Below are 10,798 nucleotides of genomic sequence, written 5' to 3'. Positions count from 1 at the left end.
GATGGCACTGAGCTGGACTGTAACCCAAGGAGTCCAAACCTACCCTTGAGACCACAACACCCAGGGCAGCCTTGGAGAGGGGCATAAACTATGTGTACTGTTGCCATGGAGCCACTCCCCACCTCCGGTCCCTTGGTCACCTCTCTCCATTTTGTTTTGGACACATCAGAAGAAAACACGTTAGTCCGCATAAAGAACAGCCATGCTGTCCTACAGAGCATCTTCATGTTCATGCGTTGAGAGTTTTTCATGGGACCAGTTGATAGATAGATGGGATGTGCCTGGAGTCCTGTAAAGACAGATGTCATCCAGCCAGGCACTGGTGGCGCACGCCTTTAATCCCAGCACTCAGGAGGCAGAGGCAGGTGGGTCGCTGTGAGTTTGAGGCCAGCCTGGTCTACAAATCAAGACCAGGATAGCCAAGGCTACACAGAGAAATCTTGTCTCGAAAAACCAAAAAAAAAAAAAGAAAGAAAGAAAGAAAAGAAAAGAAAGGAAGAAAGAAAGAAAAAGAAAGAAAGAAAGATGTCATCCTATAAGAGTTAGAGAGCTGGGGTTGGAGAGATGGCTCAGTGAGTGAAGAACACTGTCTGCTTTTACAGAGGACCCGAGTTCAATTCCCAGCACCCACATGGCAGCTCACGACTGTCTGTAACTCCTATTGCAGGAGATCCGACACCCTCATACAGACACACATGCAGGGAAAACACCAATGTACATTAAAAAAATAAATAAATAAAGTATAAAAAAAATAGAGGAAACAGCTGGTCTATGGTGGTACATACCTTTAATCCCAGCGCTTGGGAGGCAGAGGGCACACAGATCTCCGTAAGTTTGAAGCCAGCCTGGTGTATAGACAAAGTTTTCAGGACAGCTAAGGCTACACAGAGAAACTCTGTCTTGAAAAAACAAGCAAGCAATCAGAAGAAGCCTCAACAAAAAAGAGTGAAGCTTTGCTTAGGCATCAAAATTTTCACTTTATCTCCCTTCTTGCCTTCTGTTCCCGTCTCCCCCACCCCCTGCTGCATCTCCTTCCCTCTCTGATTTTCTTTGATCCTTAGTTTTTTGAGACAAGGTCTTACTATGTAACTCAGTCTGGCCTCAGACTTTCTTTCTTTCTTTTTTTTTTTTTTTATTTTTTATTTTTTTATTTTTAAGACAGGGTTTCTCTGTGTAGCCTTGGCTGACCTAGACTCAGTTTGTAGACTAGGCTGACCTCAAACTCACAGCAATCCACCTGCCTCTGCCTCCTGAGCGCTGGGATTAAAGGCGTGCGCCACCATGCCCAGCTTGGCCTCAGACTTTCAATGCTCATGCCTCAGGTTCCTGAGTGCCGGGCTATCAAGCACCTCCCACTATTCCCAGCTTCTTTTCTTTCATCCTCTCCTTCTCCTTCTTTCTTTTGCTTAAATATGAGGCACTTATATGTCTAGGAACAACATGTAATGCATTTTTGTTACAAAATGTATACAAAGTTAATCCCTGGTTTTTCCTTGACTCTCTCTCGGCATCCAGCTGCTTTGCCGCCTCCCAGCACACCATCCCTTCATCCCCAGCTCTTTACTGAGCGGCTGACTGGAAATGCTGATGGTGATACTTTTGAAATACAGTTTGATTTTTTTTTTTTTTAATTTATTGCAAAGAAAACATCCTGTGGCAGTCTCAGGGCACTGCGGATGGACTTTGCTGTTTCAAGGTCAGTCCCAGCTTCTTCCCAAGACTATTACTAGATCTTGTTCATCTAGTCATTTTCGTACTGGGATAAAAATCCCACAATGCAACTGTATTTCATAAGATAAATCCTTAAATGTAAACCCAACAAACTAGGGAGTAGATTGACTGCTCTAGCATTCGGTGGCTTTGGGCCTGCTCCAACTATGATGAGAAGTTCCAACTATGATAAATCCCAAACTAGAAAATGTATTTTAATATACATGGCAGCAGGGTGATGTCCCTTAACACGTGGAGTGTTCAAGTAAACAGAGAATAAAATAGTGGAGTGAATACCAATAGATAAATGGGTAAAGGTCAAATGGTGGGTGACTTATAATCTCAGTGTCTACAAGCGAAAAATGACCCATAGTCTAAAGTGTTTGAACTCAGTAGTTACCAAAAATGTTAAGACAACAGAATGGAGCCAAGCGTGATAGTCCATATCTGAAATGAAAACACTCGGGTGGAGGCAGGAGGCTTCCTGTGAGTTCGAGGCCATCCACAGCAACTTAGTGAGATCCTTTATAAAGATAAATAAGAAAACAAAATAAATTATCTGAATGCCATTTTAGCCCAGACACATGTCAGAGCCTAAAATCAATTGCTGTATGTATGTGTGGTGCTGGAGGGACAACCCAGGGCTTCTCGTGCTGGGAAGACACTGTCCCAAGCTACACTCCCCGCCAAGTGTAATAATAGTCAAGTGCTGAGAGGGGCCGCTGCAGACACTTTTCTCTGTGAGGCTCTTTGTGGCCTCCAGCTCACTCCATCCTGAAATGGGTCTGGTTTGTTGAGCTGAGAGCTGTGAAGAGAACTGAACCGTTGCTTCGGCCCTGTTGCTGCCGCGTCAGGAGGGTGGCCTGTCTTTCCGTCAACTCTCACCTGGGAATACAACTTTTCATCCTTGTCAAACACACAGCTGTGAGAAAGTGACTGAAGTCACTCCCTGCCAGCCTGAGGCTAGACTGCGGCTGGAAGGTGAGCCTCGTCAGAGCTACAGACCGGAGAACATCGTTTCTCCCTTGCCAGCTACTTTTCTTCAGAAGCTTGCCTGAGAAATGCTGTAAGAGACTGTCACAGAGACCTTCACCCTGAATTTGACATGAGATATAGCTGAGGAGAACATTCCTCATGTCACCGTGTCCTTCTCAATCCCAGGATCAGCAGATTCTAGTACTGTGAAGCCAGAAGAGTGACTATGAGAGCCAAGTGGTTTTCTCTCTTTGTTTTTTAACGTCAAAAAGCCAAGAAACAAACTATGACTCTCCCAAAGCAACTCCAGAGAGCTGCACGCTGGGTTGTGTGTTTGTTTACTTTCTGCTTCTGTCAATGGCAGGTACCTATCTCAGCTTCCAGGAGTCACTCTGCTCTGGGGAACCCCTTCAGTGACGGAAGGAGCTATACATGGTGTAGGTAACCGAAAATAAACAACCCCCTTCGGTCGGGAGCTTCCCTGAGAAGTGAAGGAGGCTTTTTGAAAGAGGTAGGAAATCAGGCCAGATCTGGAGGCTTCTCTGGCCCCACCCACCCTTTCTCTGCCCCTCATTCCATGTCATTTCAGGGCAAGTGTCATACTTTACATCACTGGGGATCCGAGAAACACTGAGTATTGCCAAGTGCAGGTTTCTCTCCGTATTGGTAAATGCGCATTTAATAGCTGGAGCCAGGCTGCTAAGATGGCTCCTAAGGTGAAGGTGCTTGCTGCTGAGCCTGAGGTGGATTCCACAGGGTGACAACAGAGAACTGACTTTTGCAAGTTGTCCTCTAACCTCCACGCGTGTGCCTGTGGCCTGTGTGCACCACGCGTGTGCCTGTGGCCTGTGTGCACCACGCGTGTGCCTGTGGCCTGTGTGCACCCCCCGCACACACAAATAAGTCATATAAATATTTAAAAATTAAATAGCAGAATGCAATCATAAAATGCCTTTGATCCCATATAAAAAGAGATGCTGCCAAGAACTATTATAACACACTATCATCATTTATTCAATTATAAATACTGTTAAAGTAGTTATTGTCTATTCGCTCACAAACATTTCTTGAGCATGCACAAGTAAGCCTGTGCTTGTCTGGGTCCCCTCAGCCTCTAGGCCAGTGGTTCTCAACCTTCCACAGGCTGCGACCCTTTAATACGGCTCCTCGTGTTGTGGTGTCCGCCAACCATAAAATTATTTTTGTTACTACTTCATAACTTTACTTTTGCTACTGTTATGAATCGAAATATAAAATCTGATATTTCCAATGATCTTAGGAGACCCCCGTGAAAGGGTCATCTGACCCCTCCAAAGCGATGGTGACCATAGGTTGAGAGCCACCACTCTTGGCTGATCCATCCCCGAGGTCAGGGCCTGTATTCCATCTCTCTCCAGCGCTAGGAAATTCCAGGCATCCAAGAGGGACTCTTCTTCTAGTGGACCTGAGTTCAGTTCCCAGTACTCCACATCAGGTGGTTTACAACTGCCTGGAACCCCAGCTCCAGAGGATCCAATGCCTTTGTCCTCTTGCCTCCTTAGGCACCTGCACCTTCATGCTTATACCCTGTAACAGACACACACATACACACAACAGACACAAATTAAAGCAATACAAAAATAAATCCTTAAAAACAAACAAGCAGCCGGGTAGTGGTGGTGGTGGTAGCCCACACCTTTAACCCCAGCACTCGGGAGGCTGGGGCAGGCAGATCTCTGTGAGATCAGCCTTGTCTACAGAGTGAGTTCCAGGATAGTCAGTGCTGCACAGAGAAACTGTGTCTCAGAAACAAACAAACACAAAACCCAAACAAACAATTAAAAATGTCATCAGGCAGCATTAGACATTCAGTTAGCCTTATTCTTCGCAGCAACTAACTGGCCTTCCCTGACCTTACTTAAGGGGAAACACCTGGGCGCCCACACATTCTAGCTGCCTCAGAGCTCTTACCCCACTTGATTTAGAGAAAAAAAGTAGAGTGGGCCCCACACTGCACTATTCTCTGTGTGTTTGCCCTGCCTCCAGGTGGTAGAAAAGGAGCAAGCTAGCCTGCGCAGGCGTGGGCAGACAGGGGTCTTCCTTCCCCCTGCCCAGAGTCAACAGGACTATTTTGGAATTGGGGCTCCCTTCCCAGGCTAAGGCCCAAAAATTACTGGGGTGAGGGCACAGGAGAAATGCCAGGTGCCGGGTGAGTCCCTGCATGTGCAAGTGCCAGTCTCAGAGGTGGCCCCCTCCATCCACTCACCACTCACTCCCTCCCCAGGGAAGTCTGGAGCATGTCTGGATACACACATTGCACTGAGCAACTGTCAACACAGCAAAGGATGAGCAGACAGCAATCCTTGTTTGCTGGGAGGATTAAAGTTGAGTGGCATGGGGCTGGAGAGATGGCTCAGAGGTTAAGCCGCACTGCCTGCTCTTCTAAAGGTCATGAGTTTGATTCCCAGCAATCACATGGTGGCTTACAACCATCTATAATGAGATCTGGTGCCATCATCTGGCATGCAGGTGTTACATACAGGCAGAACACTGTATACTTAATAAAATTGAGTGGCTGTTTAAAGTTATATTTTGGGTTTTGCTTTTTGTTTTTTATCATTATTAAAACAGGGTTTCCCTATTTAGCCCTAGTTGGCTTAGAACTCACTTTGTAGACCAGGCTGGCCTCAAACTTATAGATATCCCATCTGTTTCTCTGTGTAGCCTTGGCTGTCCTAGACTCACTTTGTAGACCAGGCTAGCCTCGAACTCAACAGTGATTCGCCTGCCTCTGTCTCCCAAGTGCTGGGGTTACAGGTGTGTGCCACCATACCTGGCTTACTCTTAGCTTTCTTGAGACAAGTAACTCGCATCGGTCTTGAACTCAGCAAGTAGTGGAAGATGGTCTTTAACCCCTGATCCTCCTGTCTCCAACTCTAAAGTAACTTTAAAAAATTATTCCAAGAGAGAAAGAGAATGTAGCTCCGTTGGTAGACTGTTTGATTAGCATGAGTGAATGCCTGCCTTTGATTCCATGGCCCCATAACTAGGCACATGACACATGACTGTAGTCCCAGCCCTGGGATGGTGGAAGTAGGGCCTGGAGAGATGGCTCAGTGGTTAGGAGAACTAGCTATTCTTCCAGAGAACCAGGGTTTGATTTCCAGCACCCAAGGGGCAGCTCACAACCACCTGAAACTCCAGTCTCGGGCGGGGGTGGGGGGAATGTCCCACACCCTCTTTCTGGACTCTGCTGACAGTGCATACACATAGTACACAGATATATGTGCAGGCAGAACACCCATACAGGTAAAAATAAATATTTTTTAAAAGATGGAAGCAAGCCGGGTGTGGTGGCGCATACCTTTGATCCCAGCACTCTGGAGGCAGAGGCAGGCAGGTTGCTGTGAGTTCGAAGCCAGCCTGGTCTACAAAGCAAGTCCAGGACAGCCAAGGCAACACAGAGAAAGCCTGTCTTGAAAAACAAAACAAAACCAAAACCAAAACAAAACAAAAAAAAAAAGGAGGTGGAAGCAAAAAGAGTAAGGAGTTCAAGGTCATCGTAGTAGATTTGAGGTACCACACATGAAACCTTGACCAAAGGCATTATGGATCTGCTCAGAACCAAGGTGGCCATTGGGGGAAAAAGCTTCTACTGGCAACCCCAAGTGAGGGCTGAAGAGAGATGGGACTTGGCTGAAGAGACATCAGACCCTCCGTTGTTCATTGGAAAAATCACACTTGCTCCATTTTTAAAGCACTGAGGCAACATTTCCTGTTGAAGCCAGAAGGGCATAGCCAAAGTGACAGCAGGAGAAGGAGAACTTAGTACCTGCCCTTCAATGGGTACCAGAACACCTGACCTGCTAACCTAACTGGATGGGATGCAACAGGGGTCTGGGAGAGGTTGGGGAGGTGAATTCCACCACAAGAGGGAGTGGTGGCCCCTTGGAATGCTGGGAACAAAAGTGATAAAGACACAAAAGACCAGTATGGCCCTGTCCAAGGCCTAGGAATACAAGATGGCTGAAATAAGTAGGTGTGAGGCCAAGCGTGGTGGCACACACCTTTAATCCCAGCACTCGGGAGGCAGAGGCAGGCGAATAGTGAGTTCGAGGCCAGCCTGGTCTACAAAGTGAGTCTAGGACAGCCAAGGCTACACAGAGAAACCCTGTCTTGAAAACACCAAAGGGGGGAAAAAAGTAAGTGTGAGGCAAGGAAGAGCTCTGGTGGCTGGCTTAGGACTGGTAACAGCTCATCTAATAAGGTGGACGGTGGTGCCATTGGCTGCTTTGGCCCGTCCAGACTGCAGATGCTATAGGGAGACTCAACACTGCAACCACAGCTCTAGTCGCATCTTGTTGCAGGACCCAACACCACTCACTACCCCCAGAGCCAGGCCAGGAAGCCTGTTGGAGACACTCACACACTCCCACCCCACCAGACCTTTTACCCTGTGGGGTTGCAGAGAGAACCAGAGACCCTTGCCCCACCCCCACCCCGCATTGCCTGACAAGGCCCCTCTACAGGTCACACACTGTGTGACTCCACCACACTCCACACATGTGCCCTGGGGTAGCCAGTCCTGGGTTCAGACCCTGCTCAGCTCTGTGCCCCTGGGGCTTTCAGGCACTTCCTCCGTGGAAGGAAATGACGTGCCTGGGGGACTCTGGGTCCATCACGGAAATGCTTACCATAACAACTGTCAGCAGAGGGCCACCATGGTGGACAGTTCTTAAATTTTCACTCTCTCACCTTTTGAGAATTTGAGGAACACTTTGTTTACCTAAGCCAAAGAGTTCAACATGAGGACCAGCACACTGTCTGCACAAGTGATGGTGCTGGTGACAGACACACATGCTCCCACTGTGAGCTCTAGGCACTGTGACACATTTTACTGAACCAATTTCCCCTTTTGTTTTGTCAGATGTATTTCATGATGTGACTTTCAATTCCATCAGCACATATCTGTGACACCATGGCACCCACTCACCATCCATGGGACCCCTCTGCCCACAGCCCTCCCAGCATCATGTGACTGCACCACAGCCTTGGTTTAGGACATGCAGTGTGCAAGCTTTGCTCTGGATATGCCATCCCAAACACACAGTGCCAACAAAGGCTGCCTGAAACACAGACCCAAGACAGTTGTGGGGTATGAACTGTAGTGTTTACCGTACACACAAAGCTTCCTGCATGGACAATGGTCTCACTAGGGAAAATAAAGGGTGACTATTCCCTCCCACAATCCCTCAGCACGTATGAGTCCATCAGTAGTAGTGTATCCTTGGACTGTATTACGATGTTAGATTCAAAATTTTGAAAAATTGAGTTGCTTAAATTTCATCTCTCAAAATGTAACATGAGTTCTGGCTTAGGATTAGGACAGAATTCCAACAATTTCTGAAATGGCCCCAAACATACTTCTACCACTTTGTACTATGAATTTATGTAACACGGAATCCTCAAAGCTGACAATTATAAAATCAAAATATCAGCCAGTTCTGAGAAAAACACTGAGGAGGCCCTCAAATATTCAGCCAACATTTAGTTCTTTATATAAAAATAAACAAGCCATTATCTCATTAGTTTTTAAACCTGTTATTTAATATTAAAATTATATGCATGCCAAAGAAGAAAATTGTGAGTAGTAAACATGTGTATTTTTTTCTGTTTGAAGATAAGAGTCTCACTACATAGCTCTGGCTGTCTCTAACTCAGGCTGACTTCTAACACAGAGATCCACCTTCCTGTATGATAAGATGAAAGGAGTGCACCTTTACATGGCTTAAATGCTTGACTTGTGTACCTAATAGACTTACATGCCTGAATTACCTGAAAGTATCTTGAGTGAAAATTGGCTGAGTGGAGGGGGGAGGAATCTAAGAAACTTGTCCTAGCTAATGATAAAAAATATTACAGGAGGAGATCCACCTCCCCGCCCGCCCCCGCTCTCCTGTGTAGCTTATCTCCCCCCCCCCCCCCGTTCTAACAGTCAAAGCTTCCCTGGGGGACTGAAGAGATGGCTGGGGGGTTAAGAGTACACACTGCTCTTGCAGAGGCCCCAAGGTCAGTTCCCAGCACCCACATGGGTAGCTCACAACCACCAGCAACTCCAGTTCTAGTGGGTCTGACATCTTCTGGACTCCACGGGCACTGCATGTGTACACACCATCAGTCACATGCATACACACACTTAAGATATTTTTTTTTTAATGACTTTGCCAAAAAGCAGAAGGCATACTGTTCCTTTCTCTCCTCAGTGACAACTACTTGGACACTGGACTGAGGTCCATCCTGTCAAGGGTCTCTGTCCAAAAGTTTTATTTGTTCTTGAAACGATGGTCACGAAGTCCCATGCAGGTGTCACACTACCTTGGGCACTAGAGTTTTTGTTTGTTTTTTTAAGCCAAGTAAAGACCAAAGACAGATGAGTCCTTTGTCCGACAGGGTGGTCAGACTCTCTGTATAAGTGGCATTTGAGGAAACACTTGGCTGTCCTGAGGTCATGTGACTTGGACACTGGCAGTTTAGAAATTCTATGTTGAAGCTACATTGGTCTTGAAAGGCTTTGAGAGTGTCCCCACCCATCCAGGACAGGGCGGAATGGGTACACACAACCTGAAGCTCACAACTGCCACGAAACAGGTTTAGGAAAACAGTCACTAAAAAGGGAACAAGGAGCCAACAGCTACACTGTTGAGCTTTGGACAGTGCCTGCTTACAGGAGGTCCCCTACGAGGGCGTAGTAATTAAAGGCTGGGTTGCTGGGTGGTACTAACGGGAGGTGCTTGAGCCCCAAGGCCCTGAAGGTAGACTTACACTTTCTCACCATGTTGCACTTCCGTCACAAGAGAGGGAAACAGGGCCCCCGTGACCTTGAACTTCCTAAACTGGGACCTAACCCTTTTCCCTTTGGTAAGATCGCTGCCTCAGGCACTCATAAGCACTGTGTCACTAAGGGATATGGCATCATCAGGTCAGAGGTCAGCAAGTATAGCTGCCTCCCAAATCTCACAATACTGATTGAAAAGTTATTCTTTATTTGTAAAACAGCAGTAATGGGGGTTGGGGTGGCTTCTGAGGGTCTCTGCACTCCCCATTAGTGGTCCTGGCCATCAGTCGTCTCATGGGAGAATAGGCTTGCCTCAAAAGTCAAATTCTTGGCTTCTGAGCTTTATTTAGAAATGTGAACACTGGAGCAGAGGCAATAGGATGGATGCCAAAACGCCTGGACTCTCAGAAGCAGCTCAAGAGAGGCTTTATTTGGCTTTTTTCTTCTTTTTTCACACTTCTTAGCGTGGCCTGTTCATGGCAGATCTCCTACATTCTAAGAGTTTATGAGTGAAGTTATGGACACAGAGAGAAAATAAAAAGCATGCTAACAAAACAGTAATTTTCCACCCAAACAGAGATAAGCATCCAAGCACCCGGGCTGGTGGGAAGCCAGGGCTGGCAGTCCACAGGCCCATGTGGGCAGCAGGCTACAGACGCCTCAAAACTAAGTGGGACCTTCATTGAAAATCCCACGTCCAGATACAGGAAAGCCATTAAGACAGGCTCGCCCTCAAGGTTAAGCTGAGTTCTGCCAGGCATCATGGCCATCAGGGAAACAAAAGCCTCACTGAGGAAGCCAACACACTGATATGTTCCTAGCGATGAGAGAGCAAAAAGTCAGATGACCTTTGGTCCAGCACCCATGAAGCAGTGGGCATGCAGCCTGAGGAATGCGGCCTCTATCTTGGGAAGCGTGGATACCAGGGCAAGTGGGCTCAGAGCCAGCCTAGCCCCGGGGGACCATGCCAGCCCTGGTGGAATGAAGGTATAGGATGGGAACCTCCAAACTAGAGCCCAGTAAAGGTGGGTGCAGTAAAAGGTGTCAGCGCATGACTGACTGTGGGGACCGGATGAGAGAGGAAGTCTCAGGAGATGCCAGGGGGTACAGAGGCCCATATGTTTGCAGGCAGCAACAGAAGCCACCAGAGAGCCGAGGTTGCTTCAAAGGAAGAGTTGGGGAGAAGAAAAGGGATGAGACTTCTGACCCCAATTCACTGAAAATCTCGAGGAGGGAAACTGAGTCTGCTCTACCCCACAACTTAGAGAAATGGAGCTCAGGCCATCTGTCTTCTCAGGT

Source organism: Acomys russatus, chromosome 21 (assembly GCF_903995435.1).
Source record: "Acomys russatus chromosome 21, mAcoRus1.1, whole genome shotgun sequence".
In the NCBI taxonomy this organism is placed as follows: Eukaryota; Metazoa; Chordata; class Mammalia; order Rodentia; family Muridae; genus Acomys; species Acomys russatus.
This window is presented reverse-complemented; position numbering follows the sequence as displayed.